Source organism: Lepidochelys kempii, chromosome 3 (assembly GCF_965140265.1).
Source record: "Lepidochelys kempii isolate rLepKem1 chromosome 3, rLepKem1.hap2, whole genome shotgun sequence".
In the NCBI taxonomy this organism is placed as follows: domain Eukaryota; kingdom Metazoa; phylum Chordata; order Testudines; family Cheloniidae; genus Lepidochelys; species Lepidochelys kempii.
Window position 1 is genome coordinate 80,419,214 of NC_133258.1, and position 19,955 is coordinate 80,439,168.

The window sequence follows — 19,955 nt, forward strand, 5'->3', positions numbered from 1 at the left end:
ATCTGTTAGTCTTTAAGGTGACACCAGACTCCTTGTTGTTTTTGTGGATTAGACTAACACGGCTACCCCCTGATACTTGTCCCTTTATTCCTACTCTTAGCCAGCTGTCTTTTAGCCAGTTTATAATCCATGTCAGACCACTTCCTCGAATCACTGCTTAGTTTCCTTAATAGCTTCTTGAGATGGACTTTGTCAGAGGGTTTTTGAAAGCTGAGGCATGCTGGTTCAGGGATTCTCCCTTTGTCAACAAAATAGTAGCTAGGTCAAAGAATGCTATTAGATTGGAAAGGCAAAATGTTCCTTTACAGAGGCTAAATAAACTTATTTGCACATATTCATCTAGCTGTTTTAAAATTCTCTCTTTATCAACACGTTTGTTTGGAATGATAATTAATGAAATAAGGCTCACTGGTCCATACTTCCCAGGATCCTCTATGGCTTGTATAAAGATGAAAGCGCAACAGAAGAGCTGTTGTATTATGTGAAAATCTCAAATAGAGGGTGCTTTTGCCCTATACATTCTGCAGCATCAGAATGACTCTGCTGAAGTTTCTCTATTAAAATCTGTCAAAGGGTTCACTACTCACTGTTGTGGCACCTCCTGGTGGCTCTCAACCAGTCTGACACTCCCTCCTTTGTTTGTTCACCATGGGGGGGTGGGCGGGAGTCTCTCTCTCTCTCTCTGGATTCCACTTCCCCAGTGGCTGGTAGGGGAATCCAGGCCCACCCACTACTCTGGGATCCAGCCCAGGGACCCTATGCCTAGCAACCATGGTCTACACAATCTCAGATCCTGTTGCTATTTCCTCAGCATCCTTCCTACTTTTCCTATCTTCTGCTCCCCTGGATTGCCACTAAAGCTTCCTCTGCTCCCCATGACTTCTTCACCCCCTCTCAGGTTCTTGCCAGAGAGTCTTACCATGATTTGAGGACTTCAGTAGTTCAGACATAAGTTAGGGGTTTGTTACAGGAGTTGGTGGGTGAGATTCCGTGGCCTGCATTGTGCAGGAGGTCAGACTAGACGATCATAATGGTCCCTTCTGACCTTAAAGCTTATGATTCTATGATTGTAGTCCCAGGCAGGATCCCAGGGCTTACTCCCCGCTAGGATTCCTCATCTCTTGCCAACTTCCCTTCTCTCTCAGGAGTGACTTCAAAGTTCCTTCCCACAGCCCCTCTTGCTCTCTACTTCCTGATTTTATACTAGCTCAGCCTGCCCCTGCCCAGCTAGGCTTCATCATCAGTCAGAACTTGTCAGCCCTGACTCATCTCCAGGTTCCGCCTGTTGCAGGGTTAACTGACCCTTTTTACATCGTCAGGCCTTATGTGGGGGCAGATACCCAATCACAGGGTCTGATCCATAGCTCACTGAAGATGTGTATTGACTTCAATAGGCTTTGGATCAAGTACCCAGAGGGTCAAGTTATCCTGTTAATCAGCTTCCAATACCCAAAACTATTGGCCAGCTAGAACAGTACAACAACATTTTTAGGGCACAAGACTCCATCAGTCAATTGGATTGTATTTGACTATTAAACCTTATTAGCTATATACATGTTAAATGTGAAAAGGGAAATGTAAAGTCAGGTAAATTAATTCTCTTTGCAGCTACAAAGAATGTGATAATGAAAACTACACCAAGCCTGTAGTAGGAGGATAGCAGAGCAGTCTCTAGAGCTTATACATTTGAAACAATTATAATGACAAGTAACAGTTGTAGAGGCTAAATCTCTGTTAGTTCCAAACTCTATTAGCCCTATATCCTTTAAGCATGCAAAGGAAAAGGTAAAGTCATGTGAAGTGATTTTGCTTGCAGCTTCAATTAATATGATAATGAAGGAGTATACACAGGACAGGAGAGTAAAGTAGTCTGTAGGGATGGCCTACACTGATGAAATAATGACAAAAACCACAGTAATGCAAGTTAAATCACAGATAATTCCAATTAGAGGAGTTAATTAAATGGGCCAGGATGACATTCAAAGAAGCAAAATGCGGGCATCTGGTGGTGCTGAATGGAAAATATGAGCATGGGATACTAGCTGAACATCTAAAGGAGAGACCTATCAAACATGTGAGACTCCTTAGTTGGGAAAGTCTCCCGTCAATCATAGAATCATAGAATATCAGGGTTGGAAGGGACCTCAGGAGGTCATCTAGTCCAACCCCCTGCTCAAAGCAGGACCAATCCCCAACTAAATCATCCCAGCCAGGGCTTTGTCAAGCCTGACCTTAAAAATATCTAAGGAAGGAGATTCCACCACCTCCCTAGGTAACCCATTCCAGTGTTTCACCACCCTCCTAGTGAAAAAGTTTTTCTGAATATCCAACCTAAACCTCCCCCACTGCAACTTGAGACCATTACTCCTTGATATGTCATCAGCTACCACTGAGAACAGTCTAGATCCATCCGCTTTGGAACCCCCTTTCAGGTAGTTGAAAGCAGCTATCAAATCCCCCCTCATTCTTCTCTTCCGCAGACTAAACAATCCCAGTTCCCTCAGCCTCTCCTCATAAGTCATGTGTTCCAGTCCCCTAATCATTTTTGTTGCCCTCCGCTGAACGTTTTCCAATTTTTCCACATCCTTCTTGTAGTGTGGGGCCCAAAACTGGACACAGTACTCCAGATGAGGCCTCACCAATGTCGAATAGAGGGGAACAATCACGTCCCTCGATCTGCTGGCAATGCCCCTACGTATACATCCCAAAATGCCATTGGCCTTCTTGGCAACAAGGGCACACTGTTGACTCATATCCAGCTTCTCGTCCACCGTAACCCCTAGGTCCTTTTCCGCAGAACTGCTGCCGAGCCATTCGGTCCCTAGTCTGTAGCGGTGCATTGGATTCTTCCGTCCTAAGTGCAGGACTCTGCACTTGTCCTTGTTGAACCTCATCAGATTTCTTTTGGCCCAATCCTCTAATTTGTCTAGGTCCCTCTGTATCCTATCCCTACCCTCCAGCATATCTACATCTCCTCCCAGTTTAGTGTCATCTGCAAACTTGCTGAGGGTGCAATCCACACAATCCTCCAGATCATTTATGAAGATATTGAACAAAACCGGCCCGAGGACCAACCCTTGGGGCACTCCACTTGATACCGACTGCCACTAGACATGGAGCCATTGATCACTACCCGTTGAGCCCGACAATCTAGCCAACTTTCTATCCACCTTATAGTCCATTCATCCAGCCCATACTACTTTAACTTGCTGGCAAGAATACTGTGGGAGACAGTGTCAAAAGCTTTGCTAAAGTCAAGGAACAACATGTCCACCGCTTTCCCCTCATCCACAGAGCCAGTTATCTCGTCATAGAAGGCAATTAGATTAGTCAGGCATGACTTGCCCTTGGTGAATCCATGCTGACTGTTCCTGATCACTTTCCTCTCCTCTAAGTGCTTCAGAATTGATTCCTTGAGGACCTGCTCCATGATTTTCCAAGGACTGAGGTGAGGCTGACTGGCCTGTAGTTCCCAGGATCCTCCTCCTTCCCTTTTTTAAAAGATGGGCACTATATTAGCCTTTTTCCAGTCGTCTGGGACTTCCCCGGATCGCCCTGAGTTTTCAAAGATAACGGCCAATGGCTCTGCAATCACATCCGCCAACTCCTTTAGCACTCTCGGATGCAGCGCATCCGGCCCCATGGACTTGTGCTTGTCCAGCTTTTCTAAATAGTCCCGAACCACTTCTTTCTCCACAGAGGGCTGGTCACCTCCTCCCCATGCTGTGCTGCCCACAGTGCAGCATGGGGTAGTGCAGTAGTCTGGGAGCTGACCTTGTTCGTGAAGACAGAGGCAAAAAAAGCATTGAGTACATTAGCTTTTTCCACATTCTCTGTCACTAGGTTGCCTCCCTCATTCAGTAAGGGGCCCACACTTTCCTTGACTTTCTTCTTGTTGCTAACATACCTGAAGAAATCTTTCTTGTTACTCTTAACATCTCTTGCTAGCTGCAACTCCAGGTGTGATTTGGCCTTCCTGATTTCACTCCTGCATCTCCGAGCAATATTTTTATACTCTTCCCTGGTCATTTGTCCAATCTTCCACTTCTTGTAAGCTTCTTTTTTGTGTTCAAGATCAGCAATGATTTCACTGTTAAGCCAAGCTGGTTGCCTGCCATATTTACTATTCTTTCTACACATCGGGATGTTTTGTCCCTGTAACCTCAATAAAGATTCTTTTAAATACAGCCAGCTCTCCTGGATTCCTTTCCCCCTCATGTTATTCTCCCAGGGGATCTTGCCCATCAGTTCCCTGAGGGAGTCAAAGTCTGCTTTTCTGAAGTCCAGGGTCCGTATTCTGCTGCTCTCCTTTCTTCCCTGTGTCAGGATCCTGAACTCAACCATCTCATGGTCACTGCATCCCAGGTTCCCATCCACTTTAGCTTCCCCTACTAATTCTTCCTGGTTTGTGAGCAGCAGGTCAAGAATAGCTCAGCCCCTAGTTGGTTCCTCCAGCACTTGCATCAGGAAATTGTCCCCTACCCTTTCCAAAAACTTCCTGGATTATCTGTGCACCGCTGTATTGCTCTCCCAGCAGATATCAGGGTGATTGAAGTCTCCCATGAGAACCAGGGCCTGCAATCTAGTAACTTCCGTGAGTTGCCAGAAGAAAGCCTCGTCCACTTCATCCCCCTGGTCCGGTGGTCTATAGCAGACTCCCATCACGACATCACCCTTGTTGCTCACACTTCTAAACTTAATCCAGAGACACTCAGGTTTTTCTGCAGTTTCATACTTGAGCTCTGAGTAGTCATACTGCTCTCTTACATACAATGCAACTCCCCCACCTTTTCTGCCCTGTCTGAACAGTTTATATCCATCCATGACAGTACTCCAGTCATGTGAGTTATCCCACCAAGTCTCTCTTATTCCAATCACATCATAATTCCTTGACTGTGCCAGGACTTCCAGTTCTCCCTGCTTGTTTCCCAGGCTTCTTGCATTTGTGTATAGGCACTTGAGATAACTCGCTGATCGTCCCTCTTTCTCAGTATGAGGCATGAGCCCTGCCCTCTCACGTGCTCCTGCTTCTTCCCGGTATCCCACTTCCCCACTTACCTGAGGGCTTTGGTCTCCTTCCCCCGGTGAACCTAGTTTAAAGCCCTCCTCACTAGGTTAGCCAGCCTGCTTGCGAAGATGCTCTTCCCTCTCTTCGTTAGGTGGAGCCTGTCTCTGCCTAGCACTCCTCCCTCTTGGAACACCATCCCATGGTCAAAGAATCCAAAGCCGCCTCTCTCACACCACCTGCGTAGCCATTCGTTGACTTCCACGATTCAAAGGTCTCTACCCAGGCCTTTTCCTTCCACGGAGAGGATGGACGAGAAGACCACTTGCGCTTCAAACTCCTTTATCCTTCTTCCCAGAGCCACGTAGTCCGCAGTGATCCGCTCAAGGTCATTCTTAGCAGTATCATTGGTGCCCACGTGGAGAAGCAGGAAGGGGTAGTGATCCGAGGTCTTGATGAGTCTCGGCAGTCTCCCTGTCACATTGTGAATCCTAGCTCCTGGCAAGCAGCAGACTTCTCGGTTTTCCCAGTCGGGGCGGCAGATAGATGACTCAGTCCCCCTGAGGAGGGAGTCCCCGACCGCCACCACCCGCCTCCTTCTCTTGGGAGCGGTGGTCGTGGAACCCCCAACCCTAGGACAGTGCATCTCATGCCTTCCAATCAGCGGAGTCTCCTTCTGTTCCCTTCCCTCAGATGTATCATCTAGTCCACTCTCCGCATTAGTACCTGTGGAGAGAACATGAAAACAGTTACTTACCTGTATCTGCGTTGCTGGTACATGGACGCTCCCCTTTCTTCTTCTCGAGGTCACATGCTGCCAAATTTCTTCACTGTCCTCCTGGCCCCGCTGCGCAGCCTGCTCTGAATCTTCAGAACATTGTGCCCGTAGAAGCATATCCTGACACCTGTCCAGGAAATCTTTAATTTCTCTTATGCAACGCAGGGTCGATACCTGTTGCTCCAGACCTTGAACCTTCTCTTCCAATATGGAGACCAGCTTGCACTTTGTACAGACAAAGTCGCTTCTGTCCTCTGGAAGAAAGACAAACATGGCACATCCAGTGCAGGTCACAACAGCTGAACACCCCGCATCCATATTACCTTCCTTCCACGAGCTCACTCAGGAGTTGTAGTAACTACTCAGAGAAGCCGGCCAGATGTAAGCCTCAGCAGGCTCTCCCCGGGCGAACTCCCAGGCAAACTCCCTCTGTTAGCCGCTCTGCTGTTCGCTGCTCAGCTGGTTCGCAGCTCATTGGCTGACTGGCTTTTATACAGTCAGGCCCACTCAAGGCTCACCTGGAACAAAGCACTCCCTATTCACACTTTTCAAACCACCAGTCAAGCACACAGTCAAACTGTCTCCACAACAGGCACTCAGATACTCACCAACACAGCCTCCTTAATGCAGCCCTTAGCGTACCTCCTCTCAGGCAGATCCCAGGCAAACTCCCTCTGTAAGCCGCTCTGCTGTTCGCTGCTCAGCTGGTCCACTGCTCAGCTGGTCAAGATGATGGCTGGTAGAGTTAACATCAAAGAGCTGAAAAAAATACAATGAAAGCAAGGATAAGAACAGATGGAAAACCAGGAACTGTCACATTGGTACCAAGAATTCTCAATGAAAGAAATTCATCTCTGTGATGATGGCTAGTACAATGTCTGGACATCACTTACAACTCAGAAACAGGACTCAAGTGGAGCATAATCCGTCATCCAAAGTGAGCTGCTGTCCTTGCAGTGATTGCTATTAGGGATATATGGAGTTATAAGTTGTGACCTGCAACAGAGCAGAAAGAAAACTGTGCACAATGCAGGTTTCCTTGCACTTGGGGTTGTATAAAAATCCTGCAGACTAAAGCTCCAGATCATGCAAGGTGTAGGCAAGGTTAAAACAGCAGGAGAGCCGAAGGATGAAAAATGAAGAGAGGTCATGTTATTACTACAGCTGAGGAGTAGTAAATGAGGGCACTTTGTGGAGCTAAAAGTAGCTAAAGGAAGTGGGATGCATTTGTCACATTTAATGCCAAGGAGAAAAGAACTGCACTGTGGAGAGCGAGCACTGGGATAAAGCTCATGAGAGCAGGAGAGACACAGCCTCAGGTGAGGGCCAGAAAACACACATGACCTGACAGTATAGATGAGCAGGGCTCATAGTATAGGAGTTTAGGAGCAGGGCTGTGAACAGAGCTTTTTGGGAAGGAAAGGCTCTTGAAAAGACACAGAGACGGAATCTTCTGAGTTGTTCCAGGGTGCTTATTGTAGGGCACTGTGATAAGGAGATATCTCTGGAGGGGGGCCCATCTTCCGCCCCTTCCTTTCACTCCCTCATTCTTTGAGAAATGCCATGGCCAACATAAAGAAAATTTAACTCTTGACCCGATCAGTGCTGCACGGAATAGCACTTTAGGGTATTTTCTGCAGATTTGTTAGTAAGATTTTTCCTCCTCACTCTTTGTTTCTGACACAGTGAAAGAGCTTTTCATGAATGCAAACAGCATTTACAACACATTTCCTGCTAGAAATACAGGAGACATGACCTCACAAAAGGCTTGTACAGACTTCTAAGACTTGAATAATTACATTTGAACATGAGATGTCAGATTTTACTCACACAACTCTTTTTTGACATCTTCTTGTGGGGTAGGTGCACCCCATCATGGAGTGTCGGATTCTGGGGGTTATCCAAGTGGGTATTTGACAGCCCAAGTGGCCAGGGTCTATGTAGCGGCCCTGCAGCCCAGGGTAGTATGTCCCAATGGCCAGTCAGTAAGGCTGTTCTTCAGTGGCAAAGTTCACCCCTCCAAGCATTAGCTGCCTCTGGCGGTGGGACTGGGCCGAGGTAGGGGGACCTGGGCTCACCCTTCTCCACTGGGTCCTGACCCAGGGCCCTAGGGAACCGGTAGTTCTATAATCAGTTTCAGTTACCCATAACTACAGTTTCAGTGACCCATAACTACAGTCCCATTCCCAGGGCTGCTTCCTACCCTTCTTTCCAATACTGGTAGTCTAGCGGCCTCTGCTGTCTCTCTGTTGGAATCAGTGGTTGGTCTCCTGGAGTCTCAGTCCAGTGGGTTTCTGTACCCTGGAACTCCAGTAGCTTCCCAGCAGAAGCCTGCAACACACGCCTACTCTCATTGGTGGCCAGCCCAGAGTGAGCTGAACTACTCTCTTTTATCCCCTGGTTCCAGTTGGAGCATGCCCAGCACGGATGAGGGGGCATGGCTTCCTCTGCCCACTGTGTGCAGTTAACCCTTGCTGAACCGGTGTGGGTAGGTACATCCCATCACACATTTCATGTCATTTTGCATAGAGGGGAAAACCCACAAAAATTGACACACACAGCAATAACTTTGAACAGAAAATAGCCTTTAATGGGTACATTTGCAAACATCAGACTAAAGGGCATCACATATGCGTTTAAATGTTTGAGGTGTTGATCTCAGGATATTAGAGAGATAAGATGGGTGAGATAATATCTTTTATTGGCCCAATTTCTGTTGGTGAGAGAGACAAGCTTTCCAGTTTACACAGAGCTCTTCTTCAGGTCTGGAAAAGGTACCCAGACTGTCACAGGTAAATACAAGGTGGAACAGATTGTTAAACAAACATGTTAAAAGACACCATTTGAGGTGAAGTGGGCAGTTAACACCTAACCATCATAGGACACAGGAGGGTTAGTGGGTTACAGATTGTTGCAATGAGCCACAAATCCAGTGTCTTTATTGAGGTCATGATTTTTAGTGTGTAGCAAAGTTATGAATTTACGCTCCCAGGCTCATCTTTTGAAGATTTGTGCAAGTTTCCTTTGATGCCTAGGGCTGATCAGATATGGGATGATCTTTATGTGAAAGGTATTCACGCATGGGTGGTATGCTTTTATCATTTTTCTTTGTGAATTCATTTGAGAGAATATATCATTTTTTCCAACTGTATCAACATATCCCAAAGCTTTGGGTTTCATGAAACAAGCACACCTGGCATGTGTACCATACACCTCACAACAATTTTCATTATACATGTGGCTTCCAGGCCACTTTCAGTTGTTTTTCCTTCTACCCACGTTTGATTAAATAAGATACATGCAGAAAAAGGACATTTGTGTGTGTGTGTGTGTGTGTGCGCGCGAGCGGTCATGTCTGCACTTTCTTTTCGGTTAGAAAATCTCCGTTAACCTTTCCAGATCCATCAGCTGAGACAAAAAGCCAGTTGGCCAAAATTTGCTGTCCGTTACGTCCCTGCAACCCCACCGACTGTAGCCATTAACTGTGGGCATAATTTGGCACTTTGAATTTAAAGTCTCAGATAAATTCTGTCTGAATAATATCTGAGCAGGGAACCTTTTTTATGATCCACTTCATCACATCTCTCCTCCAGTCATCTGTGTTTTATCCCCAGCTCCCAAACCAACAGCAAAGCGACAGACAGATACAGATCATTCTAAGTTATGAGAGTTCAAAGCCAATACTTAAGCACCAAAGCTAGTACAATGGCTGGTTTGGGCACTTGGGATAAGCTACAGTTGACTGGCTACTATAGATCAGCTTATATAACAGTAGCCTCTGACAGCTAGGGGACAGCTCTTAGTTTCCTGGGTTGAGATCTGTGTTTCTGGTCACAGAGGCACAAATCTCTAATTCTATTACATTCCCACCCCCACCCCTTGATCTTAAATACTTATGTTTGGCCAGTGATTACATTTTATGTACGTATGTGGCCATGTACGGTTGCAAACAGATGCCTCATTCAGGTACCAAATGTTCATTTTGTACACCAAATAGGATTATGCTTCTCTCTTCAGTCATATTTATGGCACAAGCTCCCTTGAAATGATCTAATCTAACTTGATAAATAAGGCAAAAATAAATGCGTTTTGGTATTAAAAACATGGGGTTTTTTTTTTTTAGAATCTCTCTACATGTGATGTGAACCATATAATAATGGAATAATTCCCGTGTTCTCTCTCTACCCCAGCAGAGCCGTGCCTAGCATGCAAAAGAACAGGCTGCCTAAATCCTAATGAAAGGAACAAGTATCAAAATTAACAAATACTGCCAGAAAATTCTAATGAACTAGTTACATCTCAATGGAATTTCTGATTCATTAGTTAGAAACAACTTTGAAACAGAAAATTCCTATTCTTACTAAGAAACCGCTCCCCCAATCTATTTTCTTTAGCAAATGCTAGAAAGGCTGGAAAGCTCTACCATACAGGAAGAATAGCCCACAGGCCTAGGGCAGCAAACTGTTTAATGGCTGGGTTGTTGTGTGAATGATTGTCATCTGTGAGAGGAGTATGTTTTTCAGTTTGTCCTTGGCTGCCAAAGCTCTAGAAGTCACTTCTGCAGGATAATCACACTATAAAAACCAGTTCTCAAAAGTTGTCTTCAGGTATTTTAAGAGATAGACCAAAGCATGAAGTTAAGGAATAGATCTGAACTTCAATGCTCAAGAAAGTTTGAACCTCTTTAATTATTACACCCCCTATTTTAATTCCCCCTAAAAGCAACCAGGGTGTTTATACATGAATGAAGTAACAAGCATTTCCCAGATACCACACTGATTACAAATGCTTATTTCCCCTTTTTTGTACTAAAGGTAAGGTTCTGCAAACTACACCATCAAGCTGGAGAGAGACTTTCTGTTAAATACAATGGACAAGAGAGACACTGATTTACACCAGCTGAGGTTGTGGCCCATATCAGCAGCTACAAATTCATGCCCTTTGCATTTTCATGGTTCCAGACTATTGCCTTCTCTATAGAGAAGAATTCAACCACAACAACATTTTCTGTAGGACACACAGTTTTAAAAAAACTGCAAGGTGAATTTCATTTTTCAATATAACCTAGAAAAATTGTAAGTATCAACATTCAATGTGTAAGTTATGTTGGCCAAGCTGGTAGGCACATCAGAGGGTTTATCATTAACAGCCAATCTGGACTTCATTTCTGATCACATATAAACTTTAATGGAGTCAATACCAGAGCAGTTTTTTCTTTTTGAGGATATAGCTCTTTGCCCTATGCAAGCATTATCGCAGTTTTGGGGTAACTGCACCTCTAGCCCCTCTCTGTGGTCTACTCGAGAAATGCCCTCTCAGGTCATGCCTCTCTGAGAAGGGACATGTGCCCATGCAGCTGTCTGCAGTTGCCCTATGATTATCTAAGGAAGGCCTGACTAAAGATCAGTCCCTGCACTTTGTTTTCTCTCCAAAGGCCAGGACCAGGGAATGCCAGCCGTTCTGAGGGACCACACAGCTCTTCCAAAGCAGAGAACATTTATTTAAGGTCAAAATTATACAGAGAAAACAAACAATAACATCACCTAAATGTTTCACCAGCAGCCCCATTAGTCCTACAGAGACTCGGGCAAGCTCCAGTCTTTCCAACCCTTCTGCAGGTTTGGGGCCTCTCTTGGACAAAAAGTCATGTTCATCTGTTGAATCGGTCAGGATCTTTAGACCCCATGTTCTTGCTTTATCTCCTGCCTCTCTCGGAAACCTAGCTTGAAGGAGTACAGTATATATAAACAACCCCAGGGGCTGGTTTACAGTCCCAGGGTTTGCAGGAATTACTCTCCACTGTTCATCGTTCCTGGAGGGACTGTGGTAACCCTCCCTCATGGAGTAGAATACAATCCTATCCCACTACAATACATATAAGCCATAACATTAATACAATTGTCCCCAAAAGTACGGCACCTGGTTGCACTATCTGTCACAAGCATCAGATTCTGGTAAGAGAATTGTACTGTTTAGATTGAAAGAGGCAGAAGACATTCTCTCTTCTTGTCACAACTCCAAGGGGTTCTAAATAGCTGAATTCTTTATTCAACTTCTTTACCGGGAAGGCAAAAGAAAGCCAGCCCACACCACTGCACTTTGCCATTTGCTGTCAAAATGACAGGTTGTTGCCTCATGCTAGGAAGTAGCCTAAAAACTTAATGAAGCAGAGAAATTCTTCATCTGTTAAGAATTCCCATCAGAATTTCTGAAAAATTGCATCAATTTGCGTTAAACTAAGGGATAAAGTTATTTTATATACTTGCTGTTGCTCCATGACCACTGGGTGCCAAAGCTAGCAATATTTTTGGATACTTACTGTCGTCCTGTGACACTTTCAGATTCCCACAGGGCTAGTGTTAGTGTCAGATGTTACAGAAAGTAGCATGGCATCCTTGAAATGCAGTATATCTTGATAAAACCATTTGTCTGCTTCTGTAGTGAGGAGATATTATAGATTAGGCATAGTTCTTCACAGAGAAAAGAAAGCAGCTGAGAAAGATCATGCCACTAAATAAAAGAAACAATCACCTCTAATCCTTTTCGCCTTTGTGTTGGAGTGAGAAGATATTTCACTCAACTCAGGGTGTGGGATTTGTAGCATTGCTGTAAGTATTTCCCCAATGGTTTATTTTGGGCAGGATGAGGCTGAATAGGATGTTCATTTTAAGGTCCTTATGACTGTGCGTCTTGTACCCTAAAATATTGAAAGAGACAAGCTAGGTTTGAAGAGGTTAAATAATACATGTGTATGATAGGGGTTAAACACAGTTCAGAAATTGTTTCTTTTCATAGCTATCCTTTTAATAATCTTCCCCTCATACGTTTGAAAAACAATGCTGAGATATAATGTTCAGTTTCAGATGATATTTTGGCTTCTAAACTACTGACATGTTCTTGTTAAGGTTACACAGTGATCATAGGGTTTAGTACTTCAGGTAGCACTGTCTGCAGGCTACAGAACTATAGACATTTAAAGGATCTTTTTTTTGTATGCATGCAGGGCCGTCCCTAGCAATTTTGGTGCCCTACGCAGCCCCCCCACGGGGGGGGGGGGTTGTGTGGGACCCCAGGCCTCCATGGGGTGGGAGGCTGGCCCTAGGTCTCCATGGGGCAGGGGCTTGGGAGCGGGGGGAAAACTGCCCCCCACCCCCCAGCCCGCTCCACTCTGCTCCTCTGGCTCCCAGCCTTGGAGGGCAGGGGGGAACCGCCTCCCAGCACTTGCCGGTGGTGCAGCTGGGAGCCAGGGGAGCGGAGCAGGCTGGGGCCAGGTCGCTCCACTTACCACGTGGTGAGTGCAGGCCCGACCCATGCAGCAGTCCTCAGGGGAGTGGGGGCAGAGCAGGGGCGGGAAGAGGCAGGCTGGTGGCAAAGCAGGGGTGGGGGCTTGGGGAAGGGGTAGAGTGGGGGCGGGGCTGGAGTGAAGCAGGGAAGTGGGCTTGGGGAAGAGGCGGAGCAGGGGCTGGAGCAGCACGCAGCTGCGCATGGCGGCAGGAAATTTGGTGCCCCAGATTTTCTGGTGCTCTACACAGCCGCGTACTTTGCGTATGGGTAGGGACGGCCCTGTGTGCATGATTTAAAAAACAGCAAAAAAGCAACAGTTCAGTGTGGTAAGGACAAAGCTTTACCACTTCCTTGGGCATGGAAGACCTGATAAGCAGTGAAAGTGGTGCATTTGGGATCAGGTGGGATGAGTAGAACCCATGCAGGGTGTCCACAGACCCTAGGTTTCAGAGTAGCAGCTGTGTTAGCCTGTATCTGCAAAAAGAACAGGAGGACTTGTGGCACCTTAGAGACTAACCAATTTATTTGAGCATAAACTTTTGTGAGCTACAGCTCACTTCCTCGGATGCATGCAGTGGAAAATACAGTGGGGAGATTTATATAAACAGAGAACATGAAACAATGGGTGTTACCATACACACTGTAACCAGAGTGATCAGGTAAGGTGAGCTTTACCAGCAGGAGAGCGGGGGGTGGGGGGAAGAGAAACCTTTTGTAGTGATAATCAAGGTGGGCCATTTCCAGCAGTTGACAAGAACGTCTGAGGAACAGTGGGGGGAGGGGGAGAATAGTTTTACTTTGTGTGATGACACATCCACTCCCAGTCTTTATTCAAGCCAAAGTTAATTGTATCCAGTTTGCAAATTAATTCCAATTCAGCAGTCTCTCGCTGGAGTCTGTTTTTGAAGTTTTTTTGTTGAATTGCCACTTTTAGGTCTGTAATCGAGTGACCAAAGAGATTGAAGTGTTCTCCGACTGGTTTTTGAATGTTATAATTCTTGACATCTGATTTGTGTCCATTTATTCTTTTACGTAGAGACTGTCCAGTTTGACCAATGTACATGGCAGAGGGGCATTGCTGGCCCATGATGGCATATATCACATTGGCAGATGTGCAGGTGAACGAGCCTCTGATGGTGTGGCTGATGTTATTAGGCCCTGTGATGGTGTCCCCTGAATAGATATGTGGACACAGTTGGCAATGGGCTTTGTTGCAAGGATAGGTTCCTGGGTTAGTGGTTCTGTTGTGTGGTTGCTGGTGAGTATTTGCTTCAGGTTGGGGGGCTGTCTGTAGGCAAGGACTGGCCTGTCTCCCAAGATCTGTGAGAGTGATGGGTCGTCCTTCAGTACAGACCCTAGGTGCTGCCAAGCAGTGCTTTACAGGGCTTCCTGCTATGGGGGCTAATAGGTCTGCAGCTATATGGACTTATTAGCTAAACTTCTCAAGGGTGCAGCAACTGTGGAAATTACAATAGCCCTCAAGCTGTAATCGTGGCCTTGTAGTGGCTCTGTTGCCAATAAGTAGCTTCAGAATTGTCCTTACTTTACAGATGAAGAGACTGAAACAAAGAGCAAGACCATGAAGCAAATTCTGTGTGGTTAAGAGGCTTTATACTGCTCACAGCAGCGTCGAGGGTTGTGGAAGAGGGGAGAATCCCTCTGATAAGTTCTCTCTCACCTTTTGGCTGAGCTGAACACAATTTTTAAACTTCAGCTTTACAGATGACCCTTAACTTTCATATGGACAGCAACAAAGAATGGGAAATAGGGCTTTTAAGTACTAACTCATTTATCTGACTAGCACTCCTCTGGTATTTGGCTGACTGCGAGTAATTAGCCATGGTTCTACTTTGGGACTTCAACCCAATAGACCTTCTGTCTCAGATGCAAGAGTAATTCACCCAATATCAATACTGCCCAGAGGTAGACACATTCTGGGTTGTCCCAAAAAAAAAAAAAATAGACTGGAAAAATATCCAACAGTAATAGAGGCAAACCAAGCACCCATCCCCAAAACAGCAGGAAAGAAAAAGTGTTCTGAGGAAAAATTAGAGAGATGAAGACACTGGGAAGGGCTGCTAAGAAAGCAGTGGCCTAGCCTAGCATACATGTGGCATTATGTAAATAATAATAGTGGTTGGCTGAATGAAGAGACTGCGGAGAAGCTGTGTCTATTAAACAATTTCAGAGCAGAAGAGCTTGGCAAGAGATGGGACAGTTGCTTATCAGGATGGTTTCCAGCTCCAAATAGAACATCCTACCCAAACAACTCAGAAAGCCCTCTGAAAGCAGAGGTTGTCAAAAAGTGTCCACAATCAGGCCCTTCTGAAGTCAGCAGGTGCCCCTGTGCCTAAAATTAAATAAATGAGCTGAAGAAACAGATGTTTTTAAAGCTGTGAAGAGCTTTAGATGCAGAGTCATCCCTGCACGTACTTAAGCTTTCCTGCAAGGAAGGGAGGAGGTAGATTCAGTCAAGGGCCATGTTCAAGGAAATCCTGGTGTGGCAGGATAAATCCCCACGGTCAGTAATATACCTGCTCCAGATCCTACTTGTATTGGAATTTCTTTCATCTTCTCACATCCACAAGCCAACTCCCTCACTCCCCCAATTTGCTATACTTGTGTATTTGTGTTGTTGGGGAGCAAGGGGCACCTGTAAGATCATATTTATGCTGTGTAATGAAAAGTTTAAATTAACCCCATTTTAAAAACAGTTTAAAACCACTGAGATGCTATTTTAACTGCTTTCTGACATTTATTTTGTCCTCCTGTCTTCAAAAAAACCCAACAACCCTTTCGACTTTTCTCACACAGAAACCAATTCTATCAATAACATGCTCTCACTGGAAAGTGTCTAATTTATTATATCTATTCATTAGTTGTGAAGAATGTTAAAAGGCTAGAAACGCAGAAAGACAAATTTTAACTTTTAAAAAGAGATTCCTGTTGCACAAGTTTAATAAAAATAATACAAACAAGGCAATATTTTCAGTCTATGCAAATAAAACTGAACTTTAGTTGTTGCAAAGAACAGATTCCCTTTTTTAAAAGTAGCTTTTTGGTACAGATCAGGTTAACTTCCTCACTGAAGAAGAATTTGCTTCATCCTCCAGAATCAGTAGGCACAAGCCAACCAGAAGTGCATATAGGATTTGTCCATACAGAAATTAGCACTTCCACTTTAAAAACCAACCAACCAACCCCCCCCCCCCGAGGGGCCGAGAACTTGTTTTGGTTTTATGTCGTTAGGGATGACTTGGTTCCAGGTCTACTTAAGCCAAACCATCAACACTCAGGTTTAAATACTATACTATGATGAGAGCATAACTAGTACCTGACAAATCCCCTTATCTCAAGGTCTATGACTACTTCAAGAGAATAGAAGCAGCATCTTTACAATAAACTGAATCTAAAGCAGCACTTCTAATCCACATATAGTTCCATAAAAGAACATCCCCATTTGTTCTATACTGCTATACGGAGTCTATTCAGTCTACAAGCAAATGAAACTCTCAAACTCAATCACTTCCAAAAGGCTGCAAAACCAGTGTATTTCTAGAGATGTCTTGAGTGACTTGGGATCTAGTGTTGGATCATATTAAAGAAGTTCTGTATTAAAATCACAAATGAGTTTGATTCCCCATAGTTTAAATTCCAGGGTATTATTAATTAAGAGGTCTCTTGGTTTTTGGTACTGTTTCTCTCCCTCTACGTGTGAAACTTGCAAGCTGCTAATTGTGTTAGTACATTCTAAGACAGAGTCTGTTCTCAGAGCAATTCTTTGTAACAACTACTCCTCACACAGAGAGAGACTCAAAGCAATACTCTGTAACAGAAACAGCACCCAGAGACTCCCCGCCCTTTTGTTGTATTCATCTCGCTTTGTTAACGATTGTGATTAAAATAGAGATAGAGGATGTATGTGGATGGATGCTTTGTGTGGATAATAACTGAATGATCAGGGAGGTGCCAGCCTAAGAATCCAGTGTCCATTGGCTGAAGAAGGCATCAAGTGGAAATAACCAGAGGACCCTCGGAGGGCAGACCGGAATCCACCCAACAGCCTCAAGAATGGGAGAACCAAAGAACAAGATAACATCTAGCAGCACGGAGCCGTCAGGAATGTGCTATCTGCTGATTGATTCAGCAACAGCATGATGAAGCAATTCCCATAGACTGGCATAGGAAGAAATTCCTATAAAAATGGACTCTAGAAAGTGAGAACTTTGGGGTCTGATTCTGCAAACCAACTTCCAGGAGCATCAGATGAGCATCTGACAAGGCCCTGCTCCCTCCTCATGTCCAGGCCACCTGGCCAGTGTCTAGGCATGAGCAACTCTGAGGCTGGTAACTATGATAACAACCTTGCAGAACCTGTGTGTGTGTGTGTGTGTGTTTGTATGAATGAATGTGTGAATAAATATGAGATTGAATGGAATGTTATAGCTATAACTAACTGCTTACTATGATTCTTTCTGTATTCACAATAAATGTGGTATTTTGCCTTTTTCCCTTTAATAAGATCCTGCTGGTTTTTAATTTATTGGTATAACACTAGGGTAGCTCTAGGGCCATGTCTACACTACAAAATTAAGTTAACCACTTGTATCGATTGTACTGTCAGTGTGGGGTGGCTCATGAAAGCCAGTAACAGTTGACACAAGCTTTGTAGTGTCTACCCTGACACTGCATCAACCTAACTACATTGACCTTGACTCTACGCCGCTTATGGAGCTGGAGTTATTAAGTCAGTGTAGTGGCGCAGTTAGGCCGGCAGGAGCGAAATTTAAGTGTAGACACTTCCATAGTTTGGTCAATGTAAGCTGCCTTGCATTGACCTAACTCTGTAGTGCAGACCAGACCTAAGAAACCATTAGTCACACCAGTCAATCAGAAGTAAGTATAAGATTGATTAAAATCAGAACCAAAATCTTGCTTCAGAAATAGATTGATCCTCATCAAGATGATTGTCTTCCAGAAATGATACACATGGGAACACTTTACGGTGAGCAGGTGCCTTTAAAAGCAGATAAACACCTCATACTGGGTAGAGTCAACAATTCATTCCCTTCCTGAGCTTTGGCAGGAACAACATAAAAATTCAGCTCAGATCTTCTCAGTTGGGCAGGCTGCTGCTCCCACCTCAGGACTTCTTAGCTCAGATCCACTCCAGCCACTTGCACCTCCCTTAAGCGAGGAAACTAACTATCACCTCCTTCATTGAGTCAGCACAACCACTTAAACCTTTCCCAGAAGGATCAACCAATGGAATGTGTCAGCAAACACTGCCAGCCTGTGATACTGAATGTGGGCAAAATCTTTCTACATGCCCAATACATTCTTCAGTGATAGTTTAACAACCCTGATACACAAACATTTGAAAACAAATATACTCCTTGACCATTTAAGATCAGACAGCATTTCTGATAGAAGACTACAGAAGAAAAATAGCAATTGAGATATATTTTATTAAACCCAATAAACAATTATGTTTTCTGCTACTGAAAATTACTTGTGGAGGATCCAGCTGTTACACTTGCCACAAACTCAGTCTCAGGAGCACAGAGCTTCAAGGGAGCCAACTGCTGATACAATTCAAGGAAAAGATTTTTGCTCTGATGATTGTGACATAAGTTGCTTAAATTCAAACTCTGAAAGTCATATTAAAAACATGAGCCCCTGAGGGTGAACATGGGGACATTATACATCTAGAATTTTAAACCTTTTCATAGAATCAAAGAATATCAGGGTTGGAAGGGACCTCAGGAGGTCATCTAGTCTGATCCCCCACTCAAAGCAGGACCAATCCCTAAATGGCCCCCTCAAGGATTGAACTCACAACCCTGGGGTTAGCAGGCCAATGCTCAAACCACCTCCCCACAAATATTACCTGGTGTGCTTTGCCTCTCCTCTTCAACGTGGATCTCTAGCAATAAAGAGGAGCACAAGACAGGGGTCAAGGAAGTGGGATATGCCGGCTTCGATCCTGCTTCCTGCTTTCCTTCCTCTGAGCCAGCAGAAGCCTGTTCATGGATATGTCCTGGGTTTCCGGCTACCTGAATCTGTAGGGCGTAAGATGGGCATGGCAGTTTGCAGTGACATTATCACTCAGCAAGCTCAAACCTGGTACAGATTAATAAATAATGTACAAGCATTAGTTTGGATAGGTGTCCCCGCTACAGTGTGGAGTTCACACTTTCCCCTAGCTGGTGAGACTTCCAGGTAGTGTTTAGCATGGAAGTCCTTAGCAGCATGGTTAAGTTGTAACATGACCCTGTCACTGTGCAACATTAAGCAGTGTTAAACGAGATGGTAGACAGACCTCAGCCTGCTTAGTCATGGCTACCTCCATTAAAAATCCTTTTAGCCATTTATTAACAATACAGAAAAGAAAGAACAGTTCAAACATTTGAAATGTGAAGTATTAAGTAAGGCTTTAATTGTAACAACATTCAATACAGGATTTTGTATTGTGTCTATGATAAATAGATTAGAGAAATGTTGAGGGCCTGAAGCCCCAATGTGAATTCTTTTAGTTATAAGATTTAGAAAGGCTTAATTTACAATGTATTCTGTATACCTTTGAAGGTTTCTGTGAGACACTGTTTGTGTGAATGAGGAATGCAGGCATCAGGAAAAGATAAGGTATAAAAGCCATCACAAATGTCCAGACGGTCAAGAAAAAGTGAGAGACTTGGAAACAGCAGGAGACAATCAGAAAATATCCATTGTATCCATGCTAAACATGTTAGCAGCATTGACAACCTCAGAAGTGAGACAGGCAACTCCGAAGGAGAGACAACAAATAAATGATAACAGCAGAAAACCCCAAGATTAACATCACTTAATGACTAATGATTACAGGATGAAATTGCAAAATGCATGGAC

The 19,955-nt window shown here is 44.5% G+C and overlaps 1 long non-coding RNA gene across 1 annotated transcript; it reads right to left on the reverse strand.

Annotated features, from left to right (window-relative positions):
• Window positions 1–11,350: 11,350 nt before the first annotated feature.
• On the reverse strand, window positions 11,351–19,263 carry LOC140908206 (uncharacterized). The gene is made up of 3 exons (XR_012157804.1): window positions 18,958–19,263; window positions 12,315–12,480; window positions 11,351–12,218 (listed from the first exon to the last, which is right to left on the reverse strand). It is a non-coding gene; the product is annotated as an uncharacterized lncRNA (long non-coding RNA).
• Window positions 19,264–19,955: the final 692 nt, after the last annotated feature.